General features: G+C 44.5%; 1 long non-coding RNA gene across 1 annotated transcript; it reads right to left on the bottom strand.

Annotated features, from left to right (window-relative positions):
- Nucleotides 1-1137: 1137 nt before the first annotated feature.
- Nucleotides 1138-6366, bottom strand: LOC145719663 (uncharacterized). Its single transcript, XR_014142534.1, has 3 exons — nucleotides 6039-6366; nucleotides 3601-3664; nucleotides 1138-3133 (listed from the first exon to the last, which is right to left on the bottom strand). It is a non-coding gene; the product is annotated as an uncharacterized LOC145719663 (long non-coding RNA).
- Nucleotides 6367-8287: the final 1921 nt, after the last annotated feature.

Raw genomic sequence — 8287 nt, 5'->3', positions numbered from 1 at the left:
TTCGCACCTACATAAAACTACAGGCTGGGCCACTTCCCAGACCACACGACCAAGGGACACCTGCTCACCTCTGCCTGTGCTCTCTACCACCTAGTTGGTACCTTTTCCACGGGCTCTCCATTCTCCCCCTCCCCACCCCTCTGCTGACTACACCTGCGTCTGCTCAGCCCAGAACCTGAGATCCACATGGACCCCTAAGGCGGCATGATGGCCCCCAGGCCAATCGGCAGTCCTGTGTCCCTGTCCAGCACCCTTGCCCTCCTCCTCTCCCGGGTCACAGGCAGGACTGAGGGGACACACGAAGCTATGCACAACTACCTGCCACAAAGTAGTGCTCCAGACCTTTACCTGGGGTGCTGCTCCTTTCCAGCAATAAAAACTAGTTGCATCTGATTTCATCCTTGATTTCGAAAAACAATACCCTACTCCTCCAGCACCACCTCTATTTATGCTCAAGTCTCTCTTCTTCCCAAATCTTCACTGCACGCAACCCAAGACTCTCTTCCTGGTTATGTGCCTTTCTACCTTCTTCTACAAGAAGCTAATTCTCTGCCCTTCATGCCGCATCTCCACAGCCCCCCATCTGGGTAGCTGATCAACACCCCAAACTCAACGTGTTTCAAACCGACTTCACCATCTTCCCTGAGAAGCCAGGCTCCCGTTTCCCATCTCCAGGAGTGATGCTAGCTAGCATTTCCCCCAGCCTCCTGCTCTGATGGAGGACATCGCCCAGGACTCATGATTCACTACCGTGGAGGCAGCTTCTGCAGGACTTGGTGCAGAGAAGCACTGTGGGCGCTGCCTTCTCCTCCTTCGTCCCGAGTGTGCCCAAGTCACCAAGTCCTGCTGCTTCCTGTCTGGGCCTTGTGTGCACAGCGCCATCCCAAATCCAAACCTCTGCCTCGAGTCCAAGACCACGCCCTTCCCTACGGCCCTAACTCCCATCCCTGCCCCGCCCCTGTGTCCTGCTACTGCTCCCAGACGGGTTGCACCTATGGGACTGCAAGGATTTTAAATTTGTTTGCTTTCCTGTGTTTTCTAAATGTCCTAATGTAAATTGTGTAATGCAAAATTAAATATATAAGAAAAAAGGAAAGAAGCATCCTACCAGCTACTTTAGGGAGCTCAAACTCCAACACCTGGTTTCAGTTCCTGTGTTCCCCACCATCCACCCCCCTGCATCTCGAGAACATGTTTTGTTCCCCGGCGCCCTCCTCCTCTCTCCTTCCATGTGGCTCTACCACAAACACACCCCGCCTTCCCCATTTTTGCTCTAATTCTGCCCACTCTTTCAGGCCCCTCAGGTCTGACCTCTCCCCTCCCCACAGGCTTCCCTGACTCTGCCGTCCACACTCGGGCCTGTTCTTGTGAACTCACACACTGACATCGGGGCCACGGGATTTAGCACAGCACACAGCAGGTGGTGTGTGTTACCATAAGCTTGACATAATAATAATGATGGCAGAGACTGGAGCATTTACAAATAATAATCTGGTACATTTATTACAACCTTTGTTAAATGTAACTATTGGTTTTTTCTAAGACTAAAAGTGTTCTCTAATGCTAAATTCAGTTAATATTTAAGGATGTCTGATTACCAAATTTAGAACCCTGAAATCATCTTATACGCACATATTTCTGATTTTCTTATTTCCCCAAGTCAGGTCTCCAAACACCGTGTCACTGTCACCTCAGTCCCTGAAAATACCTCGGGACTCCCTACCCCGGCTTCTTCCTCTTTCTCTCATTCAACCTGAACCCTCTGGATAGTGGGCTCCATATCTCTGAACCCACAAATCCAATAAATGAAAATATAATTAAATGCAAAACTCACATTTTAGCCAAAATACATGTGTTTATACATTAAGGAATAATAATAATGTCTTCATTTTTAAAACTTTTCTGATATTTATTGTACGTTTGGAACATACAGAGAAGTATAAGGGAATAAAAGTCATACAGAGCCACAGAACCCATCATTAAAAGGTTCCCATTTTGGCCCACTTCAAAGATCATTATCATTATATACATTTACAGCACAGATGTGAAAAACAGTGAAAAATACAAGTATCAACAGAACTCCTGTTCTTAAAAGACAAAAAAAAAAGCTAAGATTTCAAGGGTCCCTATTAAATGAATGAAACAAAAACAAAAAGAATTTTATAATTTTAAAGAACTTCAGGAATCCACAAGAGATACAAACAAAGTAGCCCTCTCTGAGCCTGCCTGCTGTGTGGTCAGGGAAGGGTGGAGGGGTGGAGGGGAGACGAGGTGGCCACTGGGAGAGAGCGTCACCTGGCTCCATGACTCCCCGTCACAGGGACAGGACTCCCAGCTCACCCAACGCCCCCCACACGCCCTTTCCTCAAGGCTGCCACAGGGACGGGGCCACGCTGCTCCTCGCCAGGGTCACCGTGGGAGCGGATCCGCAAGGCAGCACTGTCAACGCACCTTTTCCCGTCCTCATGCTCAACACACTGCCCTGTGCAATTTCCAACTGAGTTCAAACAACACCCGCTGGATTTGTTATAATGGTTTTTTATAGTTTGAGGGTTTACTAGCTGGCGGTGCAGGGGACAAATACAATTTAAAAATACTATTCACTTTCCCACTACTTAGAATCCCCACTGCTGACATTTTGGTCCCCCCTTTCGGCTATTTCTCCTATATTTTACTTGGTTACTCTTAACACTGCACACACTGTTAATGACCTGCCTCTTTCCCCACTGAAAGCCTTTCCCATCTCTTTCCATATTTTCAAAGAGCAGAATTCAAACCTGGTTCCGTAGTTAGGCTATCATGTAAGTGCACAGAAGAGGTTTCTGAACCATTTCCAAACACAGGAGGATCTGATTTTTTTTTTTCCAATTTTACCCTAGTCTACATAATGCTCTGCTAAACACCTTTATCCATCAATCTACCCTTATTTCTACCAGTTCGGGATAACTTTCTAAACATAAGAGAACTGCAGGGGAAAAGAAAAGGAGTATCTTAGGGCCCTTGATTCAGCAACTTTTGTAGACAACAGCTGCACGGACCTGAGCTCGCGCCGGCAGGGAGGGGAGCATGTCTGCGGCGGGCGCCAGTGCCGGACGCTCGGTCACAAGCTCGAGTGGAAAGGCTCATCTCAGCGCTGTGAAAATGTTCACATCTTGGATAATAAAGTGTGTCCAATGTTCTGTCACACTTGTTTTGTAATTCCTCTTTATAGAAAGTTGTGAGTTCATTTCTCTGCCTTATCTACTGCGTTTTATTTTTCTTATTGATCTAAATGAGCCCTTTATTAAAATAATTCTTTGCCTTTATGACTGAATTTTTCTTGTCATCTTAATTTCATTTTTTCTAGTTTTTCATATTCAAATTCTGTATCTTTGTAACCCTTTAGATTAGAAAGACCATTTTCACCCGTTAAAACTTTGTATCTTAAGACTAAATATGAGTATTTAAATAATCATAAATGTGTCATAAGGTCACACCAAATATGCAGTTTAGTAAAGAGCTTCTTTAAAACTGGTTTACCAACAGGTCATAAACCCAATGTTCTAAAAGCGCAGAACTGTTACGTGTGAACACCACCAGACAGCTTATAACCATGCTTACCTGGGAGAGGCAGGCAGTGATTCCAAAAAAAATCTGACATGACTCTGGAGAAAAACCATTTACTCTGTTTGAAAGTTATTAAGATTCCAATTAAATGAGATTAGTGCAACCTGCATTTCACTAAAACATCCTCTTTGCCCATGTGGACGTGACCCACCCTCTCCCTCCCACTGGAACCACGCAGGAAAGAGGCAGGCTGACCAGAGTGAGACGGGGCAGACTGGAGGAGGAAGGGGCAGCGGACAGCACAGAAAGAACGGGGAGGTGTGTGAAGCACACTTTCTGATCCAGCATCTCCAAGGACATCGTTTCAATAACCTGGGCACTGCACACTCACGGGGAAAACCTCTGACCTCTGAGAGCTAGCTCACTACACACACACACACACACACACACACAAAAACACACATGGATACATATTTATACACACATACGGCACAGCCATTATTTTAAATGCAGATGAAAAGTCTCGGGTTTATTTTAGAAGGAAACATTAATGGAACTTCTGTGGTTTGGCAGAGAATCTTTCATAAAAGAACCTGCGTTCTAGTCTTATTACCACTAACTTCATGAATGTAGGCAAGACCAACTCTGAGCTTCAGTTTTCTGATTTTTAAAATTCATTCAAGATAAAATTCACTTGAGAGAGCTTACTGTGTGCCAGACACCGGGCATATGTGTCTACGCAAGCAGAAATGACCTCTAGGTGCCTGCACTCTACTCAAACACAATGACTTTTTGAAGAATTTGGAGTGTCTACAATTCAAAATGGGTTAAAGTATGACTTTGTTCTCCCTACAGGAGAAAAGTATACCCACTGAGATAAGTGAATTAAGAAAAACAGATCAGACTGAAAATTCCACTGCCATCTGGGAGTCTCTTACACAGCCCTGCTGAGAAACCTTAGAAAGGCGGGAGCCTGTCTGACTGCAATACGCTCTGCAGACCCATCATCATGCCCTCAGGCCCGCTATCCATGATCAGTTTCCATCCTCCTACCTTTACCTCAAGGACTTTCTACTTCCAAAGACTTGGGGAAACATGAACAAAGGCAAATCTAGTGTTGTCCAACAGTCTGCAGGCTTCCCTTTATGTCCCTTCAAGCTGCTCTGGAACAGGCGAATATGAACGCCAGGGGAGTGACAGCTTCTTAAGGCATCTTGTACGGAGAATAAATGATCCAGAGCAGGAAGAACTAACCTCTCATCCTCAAAATTACCCCTCTCTCTCCCAGGCTTTTTCCACCCTGGGATTATAAAGACTACAACTCCCAAGAAACCAAAAGAACGAAAACTAAAACAAAACAGGAACGGATTTCCTCTAACTCTTCAAATTATGAGGAATCTTAGAACTTTTGAGTTGGAGATGCTAAGTTCTGCACATCCTCCAAGAACTGCTTACAAAGGGATGTTTTCTGTTTATTTGAGGCCACCTATAAATATTTAATATAAAAAGATTCCCTCCATCTCCATCAGTTCAATAAGTAAAAATGCATTCACAGGAACTGCCTAGCACAGGGGCAAAACAAAATAGAGGAAGGACATCATCTCTGCCGGAGGCTGCAATTTTAACACCATGGTGTGGCACCAGGTCCCCTTACGAGAAGTGACTTCCACAAGCAGGTTATGCGTGGAGGACTCTCCAGCGCAGCCTGACGCTGGCAGAGGGAGACAGAAGCCGGGAGGCTCCGGGCACTAACCGCAGCCTGACGCTGGCAGAGGGAGACAGAAGCCGGGAGGCTCCGGGCACTAACCGCAGCCTGATGCTGGCAGAGGGAGACAGAAGCCGGGAGGCTCCGGGCACTAACCGCAGCCTGACAGCTCACACAAGGCGGGGAGGACTGTGCACCGAGCCACACTCAAGAAATGAGGCGAGGGACCCGGGCATGGGGGGAGCAAGGGCGCTCCTTGAGGGCAGCAATGAAATCTCTGTGACCCCTCTGGTTTTAGTACCCAGCCCACAGCAGGTGTCAACACCTATTAAACAAACCTTTAATCCAAGGTAATCATAAGTAACAATACATGAAACTAAAAATGTTCTGCTGTTCTCTTCCCCTATCTATTCTTCAAGTAACTCATGATTTGGTTCAGGTAGACTTACAATTTTAGAAATATTCCACCTAACTGGACATCAAAAAAATGGTCTATTCCAGAGACAAGAAAACTGAGGTCCAGAGAAGCGAACTGCCTGAGATCATAAAGCCCAGTCCCAGAACTAGGGCTCGTGCCCCCAAGTTCCAGCCCAGAGATGCTCCCCCACAGCTGGTGCCCCTCCCTCCAGGGGTGATGACAAGGATCAAGTACATCAAACCTGATACAAAATGGAAAACAGTAGGGACAGAGAATGCACACACACAAACTGTCCTAACTAATGAATCCACTTGGTTACCGTGTCAGTCTTAAACCCAGATTCCCTCCTCCCTTCCCCAAAAAGGATACGGCAGAAGAGCTCCACACTGTACGGACAAAATCACCCAAGATGGCTGAAAAAGAAAATATGAACTCAAATGAAAAAATATTTTCAATTTATAATCAAAATGACATTTTTTTCATCAGCATTGCTCGTAGAAATTAAAAGCTGTTATAATAGATTACAAAGCACCCAGATCATGAGTATTCAAGTAGTAAAAAATATCAAAGATTAGTTATTAATGCCCAAGGTGAAAAGCTCAATTAGAGAACGAAGCACCATCAGATATTTTAAAAATTATTACCTATAAAAATTTAAATTCTAGGTGTACACACTTACTACAGCGTGAGCGTCTAGGCCAGCCGGAAACACTGTCCTCACAACTGTAAGGACAGGGACCCGACAGTCATCCCCACCCCCTCCCCATCCCAGGAACATCCTGTCTTCAATCCTGAATCCAACCAAGTGTAAATTCATGAGTGTTTTCAGTAAACCCCAATAGACAAAACATTTGCAAACCATGAAAAGTACCTCAAATTCCGAAATTCAGATTATAAAACCTTAGCTTAATTACCACCTTTTGAGGTAATTTATATTCTTTAAAAATTATCTTACATTTCTACATTTAATTTTTAAAGTTACATTCAACTACATAATATCCCATTTAGCCAGCTGAAAAGTCCAGAAACTTCAACCCACTGAAATGTACATACGTGCTTACTGTTTATGCATCAATTTATTCATCAAGTATTTATCAAGAATTTATTTTGTACCAGAGACGGTGCAAGGCACTGAGAACAGAACCACCAAAGAGGGAAATGCACTCTCTGCTCTCCTGCACCTCGTAGTCCAGGCCCCTGATCTTCACTGACCTTCCAGTCTAGTCATGCAGACCTTAAAAGGACTTTAGAAAACCAAATCCCCTCGTTTTTCAGGTGACATCAACAATGTTTCAGCCTCAGTTTATAACAGAGTGTCTTCTGTGAATAGGGTGTAGAATACTGGATATATAAAAAAATAAAGACTGGTCGTACTTGGGATCATTATTTCACGATGATTTGGTGATTTTGCCGAGCACACTAACTTAACTGGATTAAGTGCACCACAATGAAAGATAGCACTTCATGTTTCTATTCATGCATTCCAGCAATGTGTCTTCACATTTTCTGATAATCCTGGGCAAACCTCAGTTAATCCAAGGGGGCTGGCCAGCGTGAGGAACCGTTACTGGCTCTGACTCGTCTACAGTCAACATCATCCCGTGGGCGAGCTTTATTCTCCACAGGAACACCCAGAGCCCCATGGAGATCCTTGGCTGCATGGCTTAGCACCAGGCTGCTTTACTAATCCCTTCGTCTAGAGTGCAGGAGGATTTTCAAAGCCTAGGGGTGATGCACTGTGATAGGATTTGGGCAGGTGAAGGTGCAACTTTTCTTGAGGGCACTGGGAGACGTGCCTTTGAGCAGAGGAGTGTGACCACGGAAGCAGACACTCTGGAAAGGTACCCCTTCCAACTCTCATGCAGCACACACCCTGGGGAGTGTCCCTTTGAGAACTTGGGGGAGGAGGCAAGTATAGGTATCTTCATTTAAGGATTTAGGGCTAGTCATAATGTCCATGCAGAGCAGACCCATCCTCAGACCCTCACTTACAGGAGTCTAGATAAAACAATGCCAAGTCAGTAAGACACACCAATAATAATAAAGCAGAAATGGAGAACTAGAAAAGCATAGTAACAAGGAGTTATTTATCCCAAAAGCCAATGACAATATATAAAAATAAGCCTACTCTAAGTCAGCATAATTAGCATTTCCAATGATGCCCTAAGGCCACTGAGAAAAAGATTTCCATTAAAACAATTATTCTGTAAGTTTTGTGCCTAAAGATGCAAGTTTTAAACATGTATACAATTCAAATATGAAAATGATAAACTGTCTCTGTGCATTAGGATGCCTTACTTTTTTTTATTCTTATGTTAATCCCCATACATTACATCATTAGTTTTAGATGTAGTGTTCCATGATTCCTTGTTTGTGCATAACACCCAGTGCTCCATGCAGAATGTGCCCTCCTCAATATCCATTACCAGGCTAACCCATCCTCCCACCCCCCTCCCCTCTAGAACCCTCAGTTTGTTTTTCAGAGTCCATCGTCTCTCATGGTTTGTCTACCCCTCCGAATTCCCCCACTTCATTCTTCCCCTCCTGCTACCTTCTTCTTTTTTTTTCCTTAACATATATTGCATTATTTGTTTCAGAGGTACGGATCTGAGATTCAA

Source organism: Leptonychotes weddellii, unplaced genomic scaffold (assembly GCF_054177405.1).
Source record: "Leptonychotes weddellii isolate Sample4059 unplaced genomic scaffold, ASM5417740v2 HiC_scaffold_6137, whole genome shotgun sequence".
Taxonomy (NCBI): Eukaryota; Metazoa; Chordata; class Mammalia; order Carnivora; family Phocidae; genus Leptonychotes; species Leptonychotes weddellii.
The sequence above is the reverse complement of the archived record's forward strand: the minus strand, read 5'-3'. Positions and strand labels throughout refer to the sequence as shown.